We start from the raw sequence: 18,935 nt of genomic DNA on the forward strand, positions 1-18,935 counted from the left end.
ATTGTCGTTAGTGTCCAAAATTGCGCTTAGTGTTGGGTGGTTTACTGGGTTATGGGGATAGGGTGGAGGTGTGGGCTTGGGAAGGCTGCTCGTTTCAAGAGATGGTGCAGACTCGATGGGTTGAAAGGCCTCCTTCTGCACTGTAAATTCTATGATTCTATGGTTCAGACTGGTGGAGGGATGCCAGATATTGGAATCCTCACCGCCTTCGGGGAACGGGCCCTGGAGGTGACCAGTGTGGCCGAGGATAGATCGGTCAGACACGTAGAGGCTGGCGGATGCTGCAGAGGTAAGGAACCACTAGGCTCCATCCAGAGGACCTGTCAAATATGAGTACTGATCGCCTTACTGACCGGCCCATTCCTCCCATTGACCACATCTTCATTCTCTCAGAGGTCTTCCAGCCAGCGGCATCGGTCCATCCTGGGCGGCACCCTCTCCTGACTCCAAGGAGAACCTCCCAGAGAAGATCTCTGAGGATACAACTGTGGTCGCGGCTTAACTGTCATCCCCACCCTCCACCAGTGCAGATACACACACCTCGGTGGGAAATATTAGTGGTCAGGCCTTTGGGGCACCATCTGGTGAGAACCATGCCGCTGATAATGTACATCAGGAGGAGGCAGGAACCCCCAGGTGAGACAGCAGTTTGAGGTCTGCTGGGTCCCAGGAATCAGCTGGCTCCCAGGCTGATGCTGAGCCTCTGGTACAGAGGTACCCGGAGCCAATGGAGACGATATGGACCCACCTGGATGTTCAGAGGGAGATGTCAGCATCACCTCAGCAGATCCATAGCCACTTGGAGGAGTCCCAGAGGCTGGGGTGCCGTTGGTCAGTGAGGAGAGTGAATCTCCTGCCGGCCAGGTAATGCCTCCAATGCCGCACAGCTTCAACGATGGTCTGGGGCCTCCTTTTCGACGGAGGAGTGCCGAATTTTGTCGGCATGGAGGGTGTGGGAAAAGAATGCCACGGGTCTGCCTGTCTGGTTGAGGGTGGCGGCCAGAGCGATGTCTGATGCATCGTTCTCTACTTGAAAGGGGAGGGTCTCGTCGACCGCGTGCATCGCGGCCTTGGCGATGTCGGCCTTGATACGGTCGAAGGCCTGGTGTGCCTCGGCCGTCAGGGGAAAACTGTGGAGTGAATGAGTGGGCGGGACTTGTCCGCATAGTTAGTGACCCACTGGGCATAGTATGAGAAGAACCCCAGGCATCGTTTGAGGGCCTTGGGGCACTGGGGGAGGGGGAGTTCCATGAGGGGGTGCATGTGATTGGGGTCGGGCCTAGAACTCCATTTTGCACCACATAGCCAAAGATGGCTAAGCGGTTGGTGCTGAACACGCACTTCTTGTTATACGTTAGGTTCAGGTGTTTGGCGGTGTGGAGAAATTTGAAAAGGTTAGCGTTGTGGTCCTGCTGGTCATGGCCACAGATGGTGGCGTTACCCAGGTACGGGAAAATAGCCCGCAGTGCATACCGGTTAACCATTCGGTCCATCCCCCATTGGAAGACCGAGACCCCATTAAACAACCCAAGGGGCTGTTTAGCACAGGGCTAATTCGCTGGCTTTGAAAGCAGACCAAGGCAGGCTAGCAGCATTGTTCAATTCCCATAACAGCGTCCCCGAACAGGCGCCGGAATGTGGCGACTAGGGACTTTTCACAGTAACTTAGTTTGAAGCCTACTTGTGACAATAAGTGATTTTCATTTTAATTTTAATTTCATTTCATTTCATTAGTGACGCTGAAGGGAATCCTAAGGAAATGGTAAAGGCGGCTGTCTGCTTCGAACGCAGTGTATTGGTGGTCTGCCTTGCGGATGGGGAGCTGGTGGTAGGCAGATTTCAGGTCCACTGTAGAGAAGACCCGGTATTGTGCAATCTGATTGACCATATCAGATATGTGTGGGAGGGGATACGTGTCGAGCTGCATGTATCGATTGATGGTCTGACTGTAGTCAATGACCATCCTGTGTTTCTCCCCAGTCTTTACAACTACCACTTGGGCTCTCCAGGGGCTGTTGCTGGCCTCGACGATGCCTTCCCGCAGTAGCCATTGGATCTCCGCCCTGATGAAGGTCTTGTCCTGGGCACTGTACCGTCTGCTCCTGGTGGTGACGGGTTTGCAATCCGGGTTGAGGTTTACAAACAGGGAAGATGGGTCGACCTTAAGGGTCGTGAGGCCGCATACAGTAAGGGGTGGTAGGGGTCCGCCGAATTTCAGAGTTAGACTTTGGAGATTGCACTGGATGTCCAGGACGAGTAGCAAGGCAGCGCAGAGGTTGGGGTGGACATAGAGACAGAAGTTGCTGAACTGTACGCCCTGGACAGTGAGAGTGGTGGTGCAGTACCCCCGGATCTCCACAGAGTGGGATCCAGAGGCCAGGTAAATTAGTTGGATAATGGGGTGTACCGCGAGGGAGCAGCACCTGAACGTGTCGAGGTGGATGAAGCTCTCCATTCTCCCGGAGTCGAGAAGGCAAGGAGTCTTGTGCCGTCGTTGTCGCGGTTGCAAGGTTGTGTGGCCGGGACTGGCCGAGTGTGATGGAGGCAAGCTGCGGCTGGTGTTGGCGGGCCCCGGGCTGGTCGGTGACGGTTGCGGGTGATGAGTGGCCTGATGAAGTGCCCGATGAGCAGGGGTCCTGAGGCGCCATGCAAATTGTCACCCAAGATGGTGGCGCCCACGGAGCACACGTGGCGGGCAGCGTTAAAGATGGCGGCGTCCATGGACTGCATGAGGTCTGATGGGGGGAAGATGGCGGTGCCCACGGGCCGTAAGTGGGTTGCGGGGGCGAAAATGGCAGCGCCCACGGGTTGCACGTGGGGGCTGCAGGAACAATGGGGCTGGTTACAGCGGCGAGCGACCGGGCCTGGCACACCGCAGCAAAATGTCCTTTCTTCCCGCTAGCCTTGCAGAGTGTGCTCCGTGCCGGGCAGTGCTGCTGGGGGTTCTTTGTCTGCCTGCAGAAATAGCACTTGGGCCCCCCGTGGTTGGTTGGCTGCCGCACGGCGCAGGCTTGGGGTTGGCTGGGGGCGGTCGCTGGTGGGGTTCACGATGTCCAGGAGGGGGTCACCGTGCGGTCGGGGGCGTAAGCTTGTACGTTATGGGAGGCTGCCGTTAGCGAGATCGTGAGTTTCTTGATCACCGCGAGGTCGAGGGTACTCCCTTCTAAGAGGCTCTGGCATATGTATGCCGACCCTATGCCCGTAACAAAAGCGCCCCTGATCAGGATTTCGGAATGTTGGACGGCCAAAACTGCTTGGCAATCTCAATTCCTCGCCGGGGCGTGCAGGGCACGCCAGAAATCTTCCAATGACTCACCGGGGAGTTGTTGCTACGTGGACAGGAGGTGCCTGGCATAGAGTTTGTTGCTTGGCCGTTTGTAGTTCTCTTTCAGAAGCACCATGGCCTCAGTGTAGTTGGGTGCGTCCCGGATAAGGGGAAAGATATCGGAGCTTAACCGTGTGTACAGGATCTGTAGTTTCTGTGCCTCTGAGTGTTGTTCTGTCGCTGATCCCATGTAGGCTTCAAAGCAAGCTAGCCAGTGGTCGAAGGCCAACATGGCACTGTCTGCTTTTCGGCAGCAGCTGTAGGAGGCAACACATCTCTGCCTCATAAATTGATGAACTATCAATTACGACAAGGTGAGTAGAGAGTAATCGAGGCTTTATTAAGCAGAGATGTGTAGCCTCCCGCAGCTGCTGCCAAAATGGCTGCAGCTCGGTGAGCACACACATTTATACTCCACCTACTGGGCGGAGCCAGCAGGCAGGAATCTACCCCCATACCTGTAGTACAGGAGCCTCACCGTATTACTTCTCTTATGTGCAATATATACAAACAGTGTGGTTAGCGCAGTCATTTTGGATTCAAAATTCTAACTCTGTTTCTCCACAGAGGCTGCTGGACCTGCTGAGATATATCAATTTTTATTTCACGTCCCTCCACATCTCTAAACAAGAACAATTTCCCTTTCAAATAAATGAACTTCTAAACACGTTAAAACAGTTACGTTTGCCAATTGGAACCTTCCCATTAAAGAGTAACACAAGTATGTGTCAAGGAAAACAACACAGAGGCAGAGATTTAGAATGATGTATTTTATTTTCTATTGACAGCAAAGTAAGGTAAGAAATATATTACTCAAATAAATAATAAACATAACTCTGGTTTCACATTTGTTTTTTGTTTCATTTCACAGGCACCATGGTGGATGAAATTGCTACAAGGAACATCTTTAAAAACGGACAACATATTTTAAATAAAAATATTAATATTCCTCGCTACAATGTTTAAATGTATATATTAATCAATTAAAAATAAATCTGCAAATGCTATCATGTGTTATTGGTACGGAAGAGGACATTCACTCCATATTACTCTTATTAAAATACTGTCTCAAAATATTAGTCAACAGACCAATGTATAGTGAGTAGAAACTCAATCAATATGGGGATGATCACGGAGAGAATTCCATTCATTTATATATTCCTTCAGTTTGCTTCATAGTTCATTGCTGTTTCTTGCAGAATGCTTCGGCTTACTGAGTGCACGATCTGCCAGGCACAGACACTGTTTCCCTACGGAGAGTAAAGAGGGATAAGAGTTTTCAAAAGGGTACTTCAAATGTAGTTTATTTCACATTCAGCAAAGTTTAATGATGCAAAAATGTGAGATTGTTAAATTATAATTTCATGCATACCATGCCCCAGAGAGAGAATTGGTGACCATGGGCTTCTACCGGGCTGGTCCCAGATTAGCCTTGGCAGAGTACTGCATGATTTGCTGTCACCTTGTGCAATGTGGCGGGCCAGGGAACTCTCCCAGTCTTACCACCTGCCACCAGGCTATTGGAAGGATTTTCAGGCTGATAATCAGCCGGTTTGACCACATTGTGCATTCACCTTCCACGGCCATCGAGTCCTGACAGGGGAGAGGCTTGAACCCCTGAGCTTCTGTCCCGGGGTAGGGATGCTTCCCAAGCTACAAGATCTCCTCTAACACACAAAGTAGTTCAGCAATTTGAATTAATTTTTATCTCCAATTATTCATGACATGTGGGCATTGTTGACAGGGACAGCATTTATTGCCCCCATCCCGATATCAACTGAATGGCTTGTTAGGCCATTTCGGAATTCATTTTGGAAATAATAGAAAATATTTAAAGAAACAGTTGTTATAATGTGACAGATCCTGAAACATTAACTGAGGTTAAGGGCAAGTGAGAAGCTCTGAATGAGGCATAGATCATCAAAGTCTTACATTTTGCTGCAGGAATGCTCCAAGTTTCTGGAATCTTTGCTGGATGACGCCTTGGTGGACATTGTGAGAATGTGGAGATCTCACCTGAATTAAAAAATATGAGAGTAAGTGAATTCCTCAATATCAGATGGTATTGAAACTGTCAATGATGTGTGATGGGAGGTGGTGGAGTGGGCAGTTCTTACACAGGATTTTAGGTGGGACAGGATTTCCATCACTCTGTTCAGGAACTTGAGGCGCTCGTTGGCGGGAAAGGGGGCTTCAGACGGACGGAAGAGTCTCAGCAGCTCAGTCAGCATCTCAACAACAACAGCCGCCTTCTGATCAGCCGCCTGCCTCAAATTGGAAAGACATGTGTTAGTTGGGACGGAAACATTTGAAGGCTGAAGACGGAACATATCAAGTTGCTGAAGTCAAACTCACGGGTTTTGAAAGGGGAGGGACATCCAGATTCTCATCGTATTCACTCCGGCACCCACGTGAGAAAACAGGATTCTGGAAAAGAGAAACGAATACATTTCGATAGTGCTTAATTCTGTGAATATACTCTTATAATCGGAATATAACTGGAATCCCCCACAGCCCACAATGCAGTTCAATCCCAAAGTCGAGTCCCAAATTCCAAATCACAGGTCCACATCCAAAATCCAAATCCCATTCCCAAATCAATGCAAGACCGATTCAATGCAAGACCGAGTTTACAGTGAAGGGTCGGTTCTATGTTTGAATTACTCACCATTTTCTCCATTCCTCCAAACAATTCCTGCCAGAAAGTCCTCCTCATGCAGAGATGGTCAGAGTGATGTCCACTGGCACTTGGTGAGCACAGGTAGAGAAGAGCCAGAGGGAGACCGAGTCTCATCCAGGACATCATCATCTTACAGAGTCTGCAAAATACATATTCAGCAAAGTGAAATAAGCCTGAATATTTAGTGGAACTGAACCGAGAGGCAATAGCAGTTTGCTCTGGATAATCCATGTGGAGTCTCTCTTACCTGTTGCTGCTGTTTGGTGCTGAGAGGGAGTCAGTTCTTCTTGAGCTGTATCACCCATCCCTGACTGTTGTCTTTTTTAAGTTCCCGGCTCCCCCGCACACCCCTCGCTATTAAGAATGAAACTAACGGCTTTCTAAAATCTTATTATGCCCACAATGTCGAGGATTAGGATGCGTGAAAATGGTGTGGATCTATTTCAATTACTTTCATTTCAGACATTCGGAAGTCAGTCACCTGTATCCTGTACAGGTCGGAGTTGGAACCTGTGTGAAACCAGAGTGTCCGATTCCTCTCCAAAAATCCCTGAATTGTGTCATAATCCTCTACAATATTTCAGATTTGCCGCCAAGTTTCGCCCAGAAGCAGAAATATATTTTAACATTAAATGTTGACAATAGATGTCTGACCAAACTGGCTCGAGCTGCTGAAGCTCCTGTCCCTATGGTCCCAATGGTTAATTTAGCAGCAATTATTCACTGGACGGAATCTTGGGCTCATTTACTGTGGATTTGGGATTTGGGTTGAATGTAAAAACTTGAATTTATTCAACATCTTGCATGAGTTCCGGAATTTCTAAAGTATATGGTTGCCAATTAAATAAAGTTTTGATATCAATTGTTACAATTGCGCAGAAATTGGAGACAAAGTGCTTATGACAGCACTATTTTAATAGTATTCCATAAATAAAGCAGCAATTCCTGGTGATGGATTGCCAATTACAACAATTAGCGATTTGTGCTGTTCTAACTTTTGATTTGTCTCTTTTGCCCTCTCGCTCTTAGCCCAATCTTTGTTGCCTTGTTATTTTTCTTTCTGTAGCTTAGAACATAGAACAGTACAGCACAGAACAGGCCCTTCGGCCCTCAATGTTGTGCCGAGCCATGATCACCCTACTCAAACCCACGTATCCACCCCATACCCGCAACCCAACAACCCCCCCCCCCCTTAACCTTACTTTTATTAGGACACTACGGGCAATTTAGCATGGCCAATCCACCTAACCTGCACATCTTTGGACTGTGGGAGGAAACCGGAGCACCCGGAGGAAACCCACGCACACACGCGGAGGACGTGCAGACTCCACACAGACAGTGACCCAGCCGGGAATCGAACCTGGGACCCTGGAGCTGTGAAGCATTTATGCTAACAACCATGCTACCCAGCTTATTTGACTCTATCTTCCTTATTTATTTTGTTTGCTACGTTTCTTTTTCTATTTTTCATATTGTTGAGCACGTGCATATACTTTTGGTCTGGTGGTTCACCTGCATTTCCCCATGTTCTGTTCAAATGGTGAACTGCACTGTGTTTGATTGTGTGTCTGTTTACAATTGATGCTCTCTGTGCTTCATTGGCTCAGCCTGGGTGTGGACTCGAGTTAAGTAAAGAAACTGTACAAGTTACAGGAAAGATCGGGAAGTCTGAGCTGAAACATGAGTGCAGAAATTTTGTCAGTGTAGAGATATTGTAAAGCAGTCGAAATAAAGCTCACACACACAGGAACGAGTGTGATCCCTGCAAACATCTGAAATATAAAATATCCAACAACTGATGCCATCCTGATGAGGTGGATTCGTTATCAGCTCAAACTTCCTGCAAGTTAAGTGCAACAATGATATGACCTAAATGGTGAGAGGGAAAAAAATCAATTTTTGATTTTGAGGCGCCACTCCAAGCAATCACTGGATGTAGGAAATTTAGCAGCCAATATGTGAAATACAATGTACCACGAGCAGCATTATGAAAATGAAAATTGCTATTGTCACGAGTAGGCTTCAATGAAGTTACTGTGAAAAACCCCTAGTCGCCACATTCCGGCGCATGTTCGGGGAGGCTGGTATATTAAAGGAATCTACATTCTGATTTAGCTGAAGGGAAAATGCTGACTGGAACAACAAGAATTCACGTTAACTCTTTTCAAAATGATACTGCTTTAGCATTACATCATTTGAGAGGGCACATGGAGCTTCAGTTAACATTGTGTTTGAAAAAGTACATCTCCCTGAACATAATACAGTAATCTTTATTATTGTCACTAATTCTGCAATGAAGTTTCTGTGAAAAGCCCCTTGTCACCACATTCCGGTACCTGTTCGGGTGCACAGAGGTAGAATTCAGAATATCCAATTCACCTAACAGCACGTCTTTCGGGACTTGTGGGAGGAAACTGGAGCACTCGGAAGAAATCCACACAGACAGGGGAAGATCGAGCAGACTCCACACAGTCAGAGATACAAGTGGGAAGCGAATCCGGGACCCTGGAACTGTTAAGCAACAGAGCTAACGACTGTGCTACTGTCCCACTGCACTGAAGTGTCAGATGGATAATGGTTTGAACTTTCCAGTTGTTCACACTGGTGGGATCTCTTGGACCCATTGAAGACACACCTTTCCTGGTGATGAGGGGTGCATTGAATGGGAATTTCCGCTGACAATGGCGGTAACAGAAGATCACGCCACTGGCCAATGGCGGGCCCCACCTGCTCCCACGAAACAGTTGGCGGGTTGCTGGGTAAATCCCGCTCCATGTGTTTAACTCTCAGTTGAACTTCCAGCCTTCTGACCCGGAGACAAAACTATTTTCACTGATTCAACAGCAACATCAAGTGATTAATATTTCTTAAATAGAGATATTGTGCAGGACAGGTATGTGATGATTGGATGAGCAGGTTCGATGGAATATAAGTCTTTTGCTGCCAATAATATGAATGATGTTGCTTTTTTGCAACTTGCAAAATGTTACTATTAAGATTGTTGAGAAATTTCAAAACGTTTAGCTGTTTAATCTAATTGTTTAACAAGGTACTTGTGAATAAAAGCTTGAGATAATCTACAAAAATAATGTGTTACATGTCAATTTTACAAAATGTTGTGTGATGTAATGCAATGTAGTTTGTATCCCAAAACTGTACTAACCTGAGGATTCATTATGGGGAAATTATGGATATATTTGGTCAGTATTATGATTGATAAGAATTAATACTCATCAGTTATTTGTTACAACAAAGACTCGGTAAATATTTAAGATAAATTCAACTGAAATAGGTGTAAAACAAAATGCCACAACTCTGACAACATCCGAATTAACCCAAAGAAAGCTTACACTCATAGCAAAGGTAAAGTGCACGAGAGGAAGTCAGAATCTGTTCTGAGCACCTTTGTAATTTGATAATAGTAAATTCAGAGAGAAACTATGTTGAAGTAGAACCACATCACTATTCTTCAGCAGAAATAGGACATCCTTCCTGTAGTTTCAGTTTTCCAAAAAATGAGAGAACAGTGTTGAAATGCTGTGAAGGAACCATCATTCCCAATTATTAACCCTTCGATTGGTGACAGACATAGGTGCTGATGTGAGCAAATTGTTGGAAAAAGTAACAAAGGATTGCCAATGGATTGAAATGTCATGTACTCTGTGACCTGTACTGAGTGATTGAGTTCCCCTCTCTGATGGAAACTATTTGAACCAATGAAATTAACTCCAAATATAGGAATACAAAAACAAGTAAGAAAATCGCCACAGTTGCTGAGGACCAAATGTTGCTATTCCCTTTTGAGAGAGAGCTGACTGGTAGTGGTAGTTAACCTGATGGTCAGCACCCATCAGGCGAGGAGCAAGGTTGAGAATATAGACCCTTCCTCACTAACCTCAGCCAATACAGGAATTGAACCCGTGCTGCTAGCCTTGCTCTTCATCATGAATCAGCCACGAGCCAACTGAGCTAACGAACACCCCGCGACAATACAAGGATAGGCCAAATAGTCATTCAAGTCTATTTCACCAGTCCAATAGATCATGACTGATATGTTTTGAAACTTTCATTACCAACTTTCCATTAGTTACTTTTAATACTTTTTCCAATCAGGAGGTTATGAATTTCAGGCTTGCAATTTTTAATTCATCTAGCTGCAGTAGCTTGTAGGCTCGAAATGCCTTCGTTTCTACCAGCACTGATGTGATTAAATAAAACAAGGACAGTTGGCAATAACTTCTGACAATTAGCAGAATTAATACGGCTAGTCCAGTTCGGTTTCTGATCAATGGAATCTCCTAGGATGTTTATTGTTGGGTTCAGCGATGGTAATTCCATTGAATGTCATGTGATGATGGTTGGATCTTCTCTTGCAGGAGATGGTTATTCGCAGTCATCCGCAAACATCCCCACTTCTGACCTTATGATGGAGGGAAGGTAATTGTTGAAGCAGCTGAAGATGATTGGGCCTTGGACACTATCCTGAGGAACTCCTGCAGTGATGTCCTAGAGATTGACCTCCAACTACCTCAACCATCTTCCATTGTGCAGGTATGGCTCCAACCAGCAGAGATTTTTCCCCCTGATTCCCACTGATTCCAGTTTTGCAAGGGCTCCTTGATGCCATATCGGTCAAATGATGCCTTGATTTCAAAGGCAGCCATTCTCACCTTATCTCTGGCATTCAGCTCTTTTGTTCATGAAATGAAATGAAAAAATGAAAATCGCTTATTGTCACGAGTAAGCTTCAATGAAGTTACTGTGAAAAGCCCCTAGTCACCACATTCCGGCGCCTGTCCGGGGAGACTGACTTTGCAAATGGGAAAGACTTTGCAAATCTTAGCACTTGATAAAGTTCAAAACATAGAAAACACTGAAGTGAAGTTTATAAATTGGTAAACTCTTGTGGGTAACTTAATATGAACGAAACACTTTGGTTAACATAAAATAAACAAACCACTGTGGTTCATGTGAATTCTCCCTCCCATACACAGACAAAAAACACTACAGTTTCCTAAGTTAATATCTGATAGGCTAGATTCTTGGTAGACAAAGTTGTGAACGGATGGAGAACTAAGTTGGTTGGGTGCAGCTTCAATGCAGATCCTCCATGATACTGAATAATGAAACCAGCTGGTTGGAATGATTCGATACATCTTGATCCCATTGTTAATTATGGGAGGCAAAGTTGCACAGTGGCTAGCATTGTTCTACCATACATTCACAGCACCCTGGATCCAGATTCGATTACTGGCTGATGTCACTGGCTGTGCGGAGTCTGCACGTTCATCCCGTCTCTACGTGGGTTTACTCTGCGTGCTCAGTTTTCCTCCCACAATCCCTGTAAAACGTGCCTGTTAGGTGAATCAGACATTCTGAATTCTCCCTCAGAGTAGCTGAATAGGCGTCGCAGTGCGACGACTCGGGATTTTCACAGTAACTTCATTGCAGTATTAATGTAAACCTATTTGTGACAGTAATAAAGATTATTATTATTAATTTAATATACACAAACAACTATTGATTTAATTAATCGCGGGGTATTTTCCCAAATCTAAATATTGGGCTGAATTTAAAATAGGTTGGAGTTTGTGTTGTCAATGAAATACATCCTTTAAAAAGGAAAAACAATCACTGTTCCGATTATTATCATATCACTGTAAAGGTAAGGATGAGTTCACAGCCCGCATCATTATTAAGGGGTCAGTTGCCAACTAGTGGCAAGGAAGCAGATAAGGTGCAGATCACAATGAATTGCAATATAATTTCTATCACTCCAGTTAGCTTTGTCAGCATTAGGGTTCACTGTTAGCCCCTCCATGAATGTCAATAAATTGCTGTTTTGAAGCATAAATGTGAATGAACTAAGCAAACCCTCTTAATGGCATAGCTTTTGGTAGTATAATGAACTTGTTCGGAACCTCTACTTATATTGTGGGCAATATTTCAGATTTTTGTTACTTGCTAAGAGGGTAAAGTCACATGATTCCATGGTTTAAAATGGGCAGAAGTATTTTAATTTACAAGAGTCAACAAAGAAAACAGTCAATACTATCTATCTCCTACGATCGGAAATTAATGCAGTGTACATATGAATTAATGTCAAACTGTGGTGGAACATTCCACAAAATGTATATTAAATGTCAGAAAGAACAAAACCCGATCCCATGAATTCCTGCAACCCACCCAGACATCAGTGATCACTGTGAGTCATAAAAATCCTTTGAAACTATTTTTCTCACAAGGGATTTTAGCTCCTCCTTGTTGAAGATATCATATCTGATTTGCCTCAACAGCAGCCCCAACTGAGCCAATGTTTCTTCTGCCTGTCTGCAATTTGTCAGGCAAATTGTCCCAATGCATCCCAGCCACAAAACCACTTTGCCGAAGACTGTGTCACACTGGGTTGTCCAGGCTGCACTCCAGGGTCTAACTAGCTACACAATCCCAGATAACTTGCTGGACTGAGCAGACAACCATTGCTCGCCATCGACTTAGTTTGCTCCAGTTGTCAGCTTCAGTGAACAGACTGCATCATTAACTGCACCTGGAAAAATGAACTTGGCACAGCAATGGTGATTTGATTGATTTGATTTGATTTATTATTGTCACATTTATTAGTATACAGTGAAAAGTGTTTTTTCTTGCATGCTGTACAAACAATGCATACTATACATAAGGAAGGAAGGAGAGACTGTAGAATATAATGTTAGTTATAGCAAGGTGTAGAGAAAAGATCAACTTAATACGAGGTAGGTCCATTCAAAAGTCTGATGGCCGTAGGGAAGAAGCTGTTCTTGAGTCAGTTGGTACGTGACCTCAAACTTTGGTATCTTTTTCCTGACAGAAGGAAGTGGAAGAGAGTATGTCCAGGTTGCCTGGGGTCCTTACTTATGCTGGCAGCCTTTCTGAGGCAGCGGGAATTATAGATAGTCAATGGATGGGAGGCTGGTTTGCGTGATGGACTGGGCCACATTCATGACGTTTTGTAGTTTCCTGTGGTCTTGGGTAGAGCAGGCTCCATACCAAGATGTGATACAACCAGAAAGAATGCTTTCTATGGTGCATCTGTAGAAGTTAATGAGAGTCCTAGCTGACATGCCAAATTTCCTCAGTCTTCTGAGAAAGAAGAGTCAATGGTGGGCTTTCTTAACTCTACTGTCGGCATGGGGGGACCAAGACAGGCTGTTGGTGATCTGTACACCTAAAAACCTGAAGCTCTCGACCCTTTCTACTTCGTTCCCATTGATGTAGGCAGAGGCATGTTCTCCTACGCTTCCTGAAGCTGATTATAATCTCCTTCCTTTTGGTGTTATATTGGTGATATTTTGGTGATATTTTGGTGATATTTTACTTTTCCGAAGATAATGGGTGGAAGTTTCCATTCTGTTTCAAAGTGCTGAATCAGATGAGAAATGAGGTGTGCAGTCCACCCACTGCACTGGCTGCTTCTCCTGCTGTATATTCCAGCAATTTGATTTTCAAAATTTTGGTCGCAAACCATCCCACCAGCAACATTGGCCTTCCAGAAAGGTTGCCCTGATCCACCAGTACTGAAATTAAGAGCAAATATCTTTCCCCCCCCCCCCCCCCCCCCCCCCCCACCCCCCACACACACAGACATGGTGACCCTCTCTCACACACAGTAACCCGGTCCCCACTCCCTCCATCACAGACAAGGTGAACCCTCCCTGGTGGTCTTTCCCAAAGGCAGTTCCCCCTGGCACTGGACCCTTGCACTAGGTGTCAGTGCCTGGGGGCAGTGCTGGGTGTAGTGTCATGACCAGTACCAGGGCAGTGATAGGGCAATGCCAGTGTACTGCCTGGGCATGTCCCACTTTCCCCCTGGGACCTATACTTCCCTTTGCATTCCTGGTGGGTGCGAGTTGCTTGCTTCACATTGCTCCAGACCTGTGGCGCAACGTCCTTCGGTGAGGGAGGAAATCCCAATGTGTGTGTGGGTGGGGCGCGGCCGATACAACAGGGAAGCCAGCGAGATTCTCGTCCTTGGCTTCTCATGTGATTTTGCCCGCTGGCTCCATTTACATCCGCAGAAAACAAGAGCGCAAAATCCCCGTCGATGGGTGTTCGTTCCATTTTTGGGCTTGTGTCGATATTTCAACCTAATTTTAACTTCGATATTAAGGATGTAAGTTTTTAATTCACAGAATGTACAATGGATCAGCTTCAAATGTTGTACTCAAAACCTAAAGTAGGATTTGACTATCAATCCAATTGAACCACGGATGTGAAGGTCACTGGAAAGATTTGAAGAAAAAAAATGAATATTGCTTCATGGATGTAAATTTAGGTACCGGATAAATTAGGGATGATGGAAATTGATTGAAAGATGGAGTCGGAATCTTTTAGCAGGTCTCACCGGCGGAATCTTCCGGATCCGGCGATGATGACCCCCCACCCCAGGTTTCCCAGGGGTGGGGATGCATAACATGGAAAATCCCATTGACAGTGACGGGATCAGGCTAATAGCCGGCCAGCTCCCTCCACTGACAAACACAAAGCGGCAAACCCGGCCCTTGGTCTGAAATCTGGCCAGTTATTGAATTCAATATTAATTTTAAATATTTACTGTGATACATCATTTCAAACCTCTTAAATCGATGAATGTGACAACAGGACACACTTTCTGTCTCAATGCTAGCTCTTAATTGCTAATCTGTATTACACATTACACAGGTCAAAAGTTTAGATTTTGATACTCCCATTCCCACTCACGTGGTCTTGTGTTCGATGCCATTATGTCATTTAATCTCCCCCATCTACCACCCTGTCCCTGGCTTTCCATTTTATTCCACATTCCCCTCTCCCCTTTTCCAACAGAATAAACCCATCACATTTCTACATCTAATATGAAAACAAAAGACTGTGGATGCTGGAATTGGAAACAAAGACTGGAAATGCTGGAAAGCCAGCACGGGGCAGCACGGCAGCACGGTAGCATTGTGGATAGCACAATTACTTCACAGCTGCAGGCTCCCAGGTTCGATTCTGGCTTGGGTCACTGTCTGTGCGGCGTCTGCACATCCTCCCCATGTGTGCGTTGCTTTCCTCCTGGTGCTCCGGTTTCCTCCCACAGTCCAAAGATGTGCAGGTTAGGTGGATTGGCCATGATAAATTGCCCTTAGTGTCCAAAATTGCCCTTAGTGTTGGGTGGCATTACTGGGTTATGGGGATAGGGGGGAGGTGTTGACCCTGGGTAGGGTGCTCTTCCCAAGAGCCGGTGCAGACTCGATGGGCCGAATGGCCTCCTTCTGCACTGTAAATTCTATGAAGTCTGGCAGCATCAGCTGTGAGGATTTGAGATGTTATCTCTATTTTCTGTCCCCACAGACGCCGCCAGGCCAGCTGAGTTTTTCCAGCATTTTCTATTTACATTTCTATGTCTCTACAGTTCTGACAAAGAGATATATTAGATTTAAAATGTTAACTCTGTTGCTCCACAGAAGGCTGTCGACCTGCTAAGATGTTTCTGTTTTTATTTCCGGTCCCTCCACAACTAGAAACATAACTTTTCCCCTTCCAAATAAATGAATTTCTAAACACGTTAAAACAGTTACGTTTTCCAAGTGGACCCACCCCCATTAAATGAAGAACACAAGGACGTGACAGTGAAAACAAGACAATGACACAGAGGCAGAGATTTAGAATGATGCATTTTATTTTCAATTGACATTAAATAAGGTTCGAAATATATTACTCAAATAAATAATAAACATAATTCTGGTTTCAGATTTGGGTTTTTTTTCATTTCACAGGCACCATAGTGGATGAAATTGCTACTAGGAACATCTTTAAAAACGCACAACATATTTTAAATAAAAATATTAATATTCCTCGCTACACTGTTTAAATGTATATATTAATCAATTAAAAAAATCTGCAAATGCTATCATGTGTTATTGGTACGGAAGAGGACATTGACTCAATATTACTCTTATTAAAATACTGTCTCACAATTTTAGTCAACAGACCAATGCATAGTGGGGGGAATCTCAATCAATATGGGGATGATCACGGAGAGAATTCCATTCATTTATATATTCCTTCAGTTTGCTTCATAGTTCATTGCTGTTTCTTGCAGAATGCTTCGGCTGACTGAGTGCACGATCTGCCAGGCACAGACACTGTTTCCCTACGGAGAGTAAAGAGGGAAAAGAGCTTTCAAAAGGGTACTTCAAATGTAGTTTATTTCACATTCAGCAAAGTTTAATGTTGCAAAAATGTGAGATTGTTAAATTATGATTTCATGCATACCATGCCCCAGAGAGAGAATTGGTGACCATGGGCTTCTACCGGGCTGGTCCCAGATTAGCCTTGGCAGAGTACTGCATGATTTGCTGTCACCTTGTGCATTGTGGCCAGCCAGGGAACTCTCCCAGTCTTACCACCTGCCACCAAGCTATTGGAAGGATTTTCAGGCTGATAATCAGCCGGTTTGACCACATTGTGCATGCACCTTCCACGGCCATCGAGTCCTGACAGGGGAGAGGCTTGAACCCCTGAGCTTCTGTCCCGGGGTAGGGATGCTTCCCATGCTACAAGATCTCGTTTAACACACAAAGTAGTTCAGCAATTTGAATTAATTTTTATCTCCAATTATTCATGACATGTGGGCATTGTTGACTGGGACAGCATTTATTGCCCCTATCCCGATATCAACTGAATGGCTTGTTAGGCCATTTCGGAATGCATTTTGGAAATAATAGAAAATATTTAAAGAAACAGTTGGTATACCGTGACAGTTCCTGAAACATTAACTGAGGTTAAGGGCAAGTGAGAAGCTCTGAATGAGGCACAGATCATCAAAGTCTTACATTTTGCTGCAGGAATGCTCCAAGTTTCTGGAATCTTTGCTGTATGACGCCTTGGTGGACATTGTGAGAATGAGGAGACCTCACCTGAATTTAAAAAAAATATGAGAATAAGTGAATTCCTCAGTACCAGGTGGTATTGAAAATGTAAATGATGTGGGATGAGAGGTGGTGGAGTGGGCAGTTCTTACACAGGATTTTAGATGGGACAGGATTTCCATCACTCTGTTCAGGAACTTGGAGCGCTCGTTGGCGGGAAAGGGGGCTTCAGACGGACGGAAGAGTCTCAGCAGCTCAGTCAGCATCTCAACAACAACAGCCGCCTTCTGATCAGCCGCCTGCCTCAAATTGGAAAGACATGTGTTAGTTGGGACGGAAACATTTGAAGGCTGAAGACGGAACATATCAAGTTGCTGAAGTCAAACTCACGGGTTCTGAAAGGGGAGGGACATCCAGATTCTCATCGTATTCACTACGGCACCCACGTGAGAAAACAGGATTCTGGAAAAGAGAAATGAATACATTTCGATAGTGCTTAATTCTGTGAATATACTAATATAATCGGAATATAACTGGAATCCCCCACAGCCCACAATCCAGTTCAATCCCAAAGTCCAGTCCCAAATTCCAAATCACAGGTCCATGTCTAAAATCCGAATCCCATTCCCAAATCCCAGCCAGAATTAAATACAAATCTCAGTCCCTTTTTCTATTCAAGATGCTTCACACCAGGGATTTATTTACAGAGTGATCCGAGGATTCAATGCAAGACCGAGTTTACAGTGAAGGGTCGGTTCTATGTCTGAATTACTCACCATTTTCTCCATTCCTCCAAACAGTTCCTGCCAGAAAGTCCTCCTCATGCAGAGATGGTCAGAGTGATGTCCACTTGCACTTGGTGAGCACAGGTAGAGAAGAGCCAGAGGGAGGCCGAGTCTCATCCAGGACATCATCATTTTACAGAGTCTGCAAAATATATATTCAGCAAAGTGAAATAAGCCTGAATATTTAGTGGAACTGAACCGGGAGGCAATAGCAGTTTGCTCTGGATAATCGATGTGGAGTCTCTCTCACCTGTTGCTGCTGTTTGGTGCTGAGAGGGAATCAGTTCTTCTTGAGCTGTGTCACCCATCACTGACTGTTGTCTTTTTAAAGTTCCCGGCTCCCCCGCATACCCCTCGCTATTAAGAACGAAACTAACGGCTTTCTAAAATCTTATTATGCCCACAATGTCGAGGATTAGGATGCGTGAAAACGGCGTGGATCTATTTCAATTACTTTCATTTCAGACATGCGGAAGTCAGTCACCTGTATCCTGTACAGGTCGGAGTTGGAACCTGTGTGAAACCAGAGTGTCCGATTCCTCTCCAAAAATCCCTGAATTGTGTCATAATCCTGTGGAATACTCCTGATTTGCCGTCAGGTTTCGCCCAGAAGCAGAAATATATTTTTAACAACAAATGTTGACAATAGATGTCTGACCAAACTAGCTCGAGCTGCTGAAGCTCCTGTCCCTATGGTCCCAATGCTTAATTTAGCAGCAATTATTCACTGGACAGAATCTTGGGCTCATTTACTGGGGATTTGGGATTTGGGTTGAATGTAAAAACGATTTTATTCGACATCTAGCATGAGTTTTGGAATTCCTAGGGCGCGATTCTCCACAAATGCGGCGAGTTGTAAAGGCAGCCGTGAAACTGGCCGTGTTTCACGGCAGCCTCCGCGCCCCCTGCTGGGGCGAAGGGCGCGATTCTCCGCTGCCCACGATGGGTCGGAGAATAGCCGGAGGGCCTTCCCGACAATTTTCACGGTCTCCCGCTATTCTCCCCCCCCCCCCTCCGGCCGCCCCCCGACATGAATCGCTGCTCGCCATTTTTTATGGCGAACAGCGATTCACCGCAGGCCGATGGGCCGAATACTGCGGAGTTTACGGCCGTTTTCACGGCGCGCGATCACACCTGCTTAAAGCGTTCGTGAAAACGGACGCAAAGTGCCCGTCCCGGACAACCATGGCACCGATTGGCACGGCCGCACCACGGCCGTGCCAAGGGTGGCATGGGCCTGCGATCGTTGGGCACCAATCGCGGGCAGCGGGTCC

Source organism: Scyliorhinus canicula, chromosome 5 (genome assembly GCF_902713615.1).
Source record: "Scyliorhinus canicula chromosome 5, sScyCan1.1, whole genome shotgun sequence".
NCBI lineage: Eukaryota > Metazoa > Chordata > Chondrichthyes > Carcharhiniformes > Scyliorhinidae > Scyliorhinus > Scyliorhinus canicula.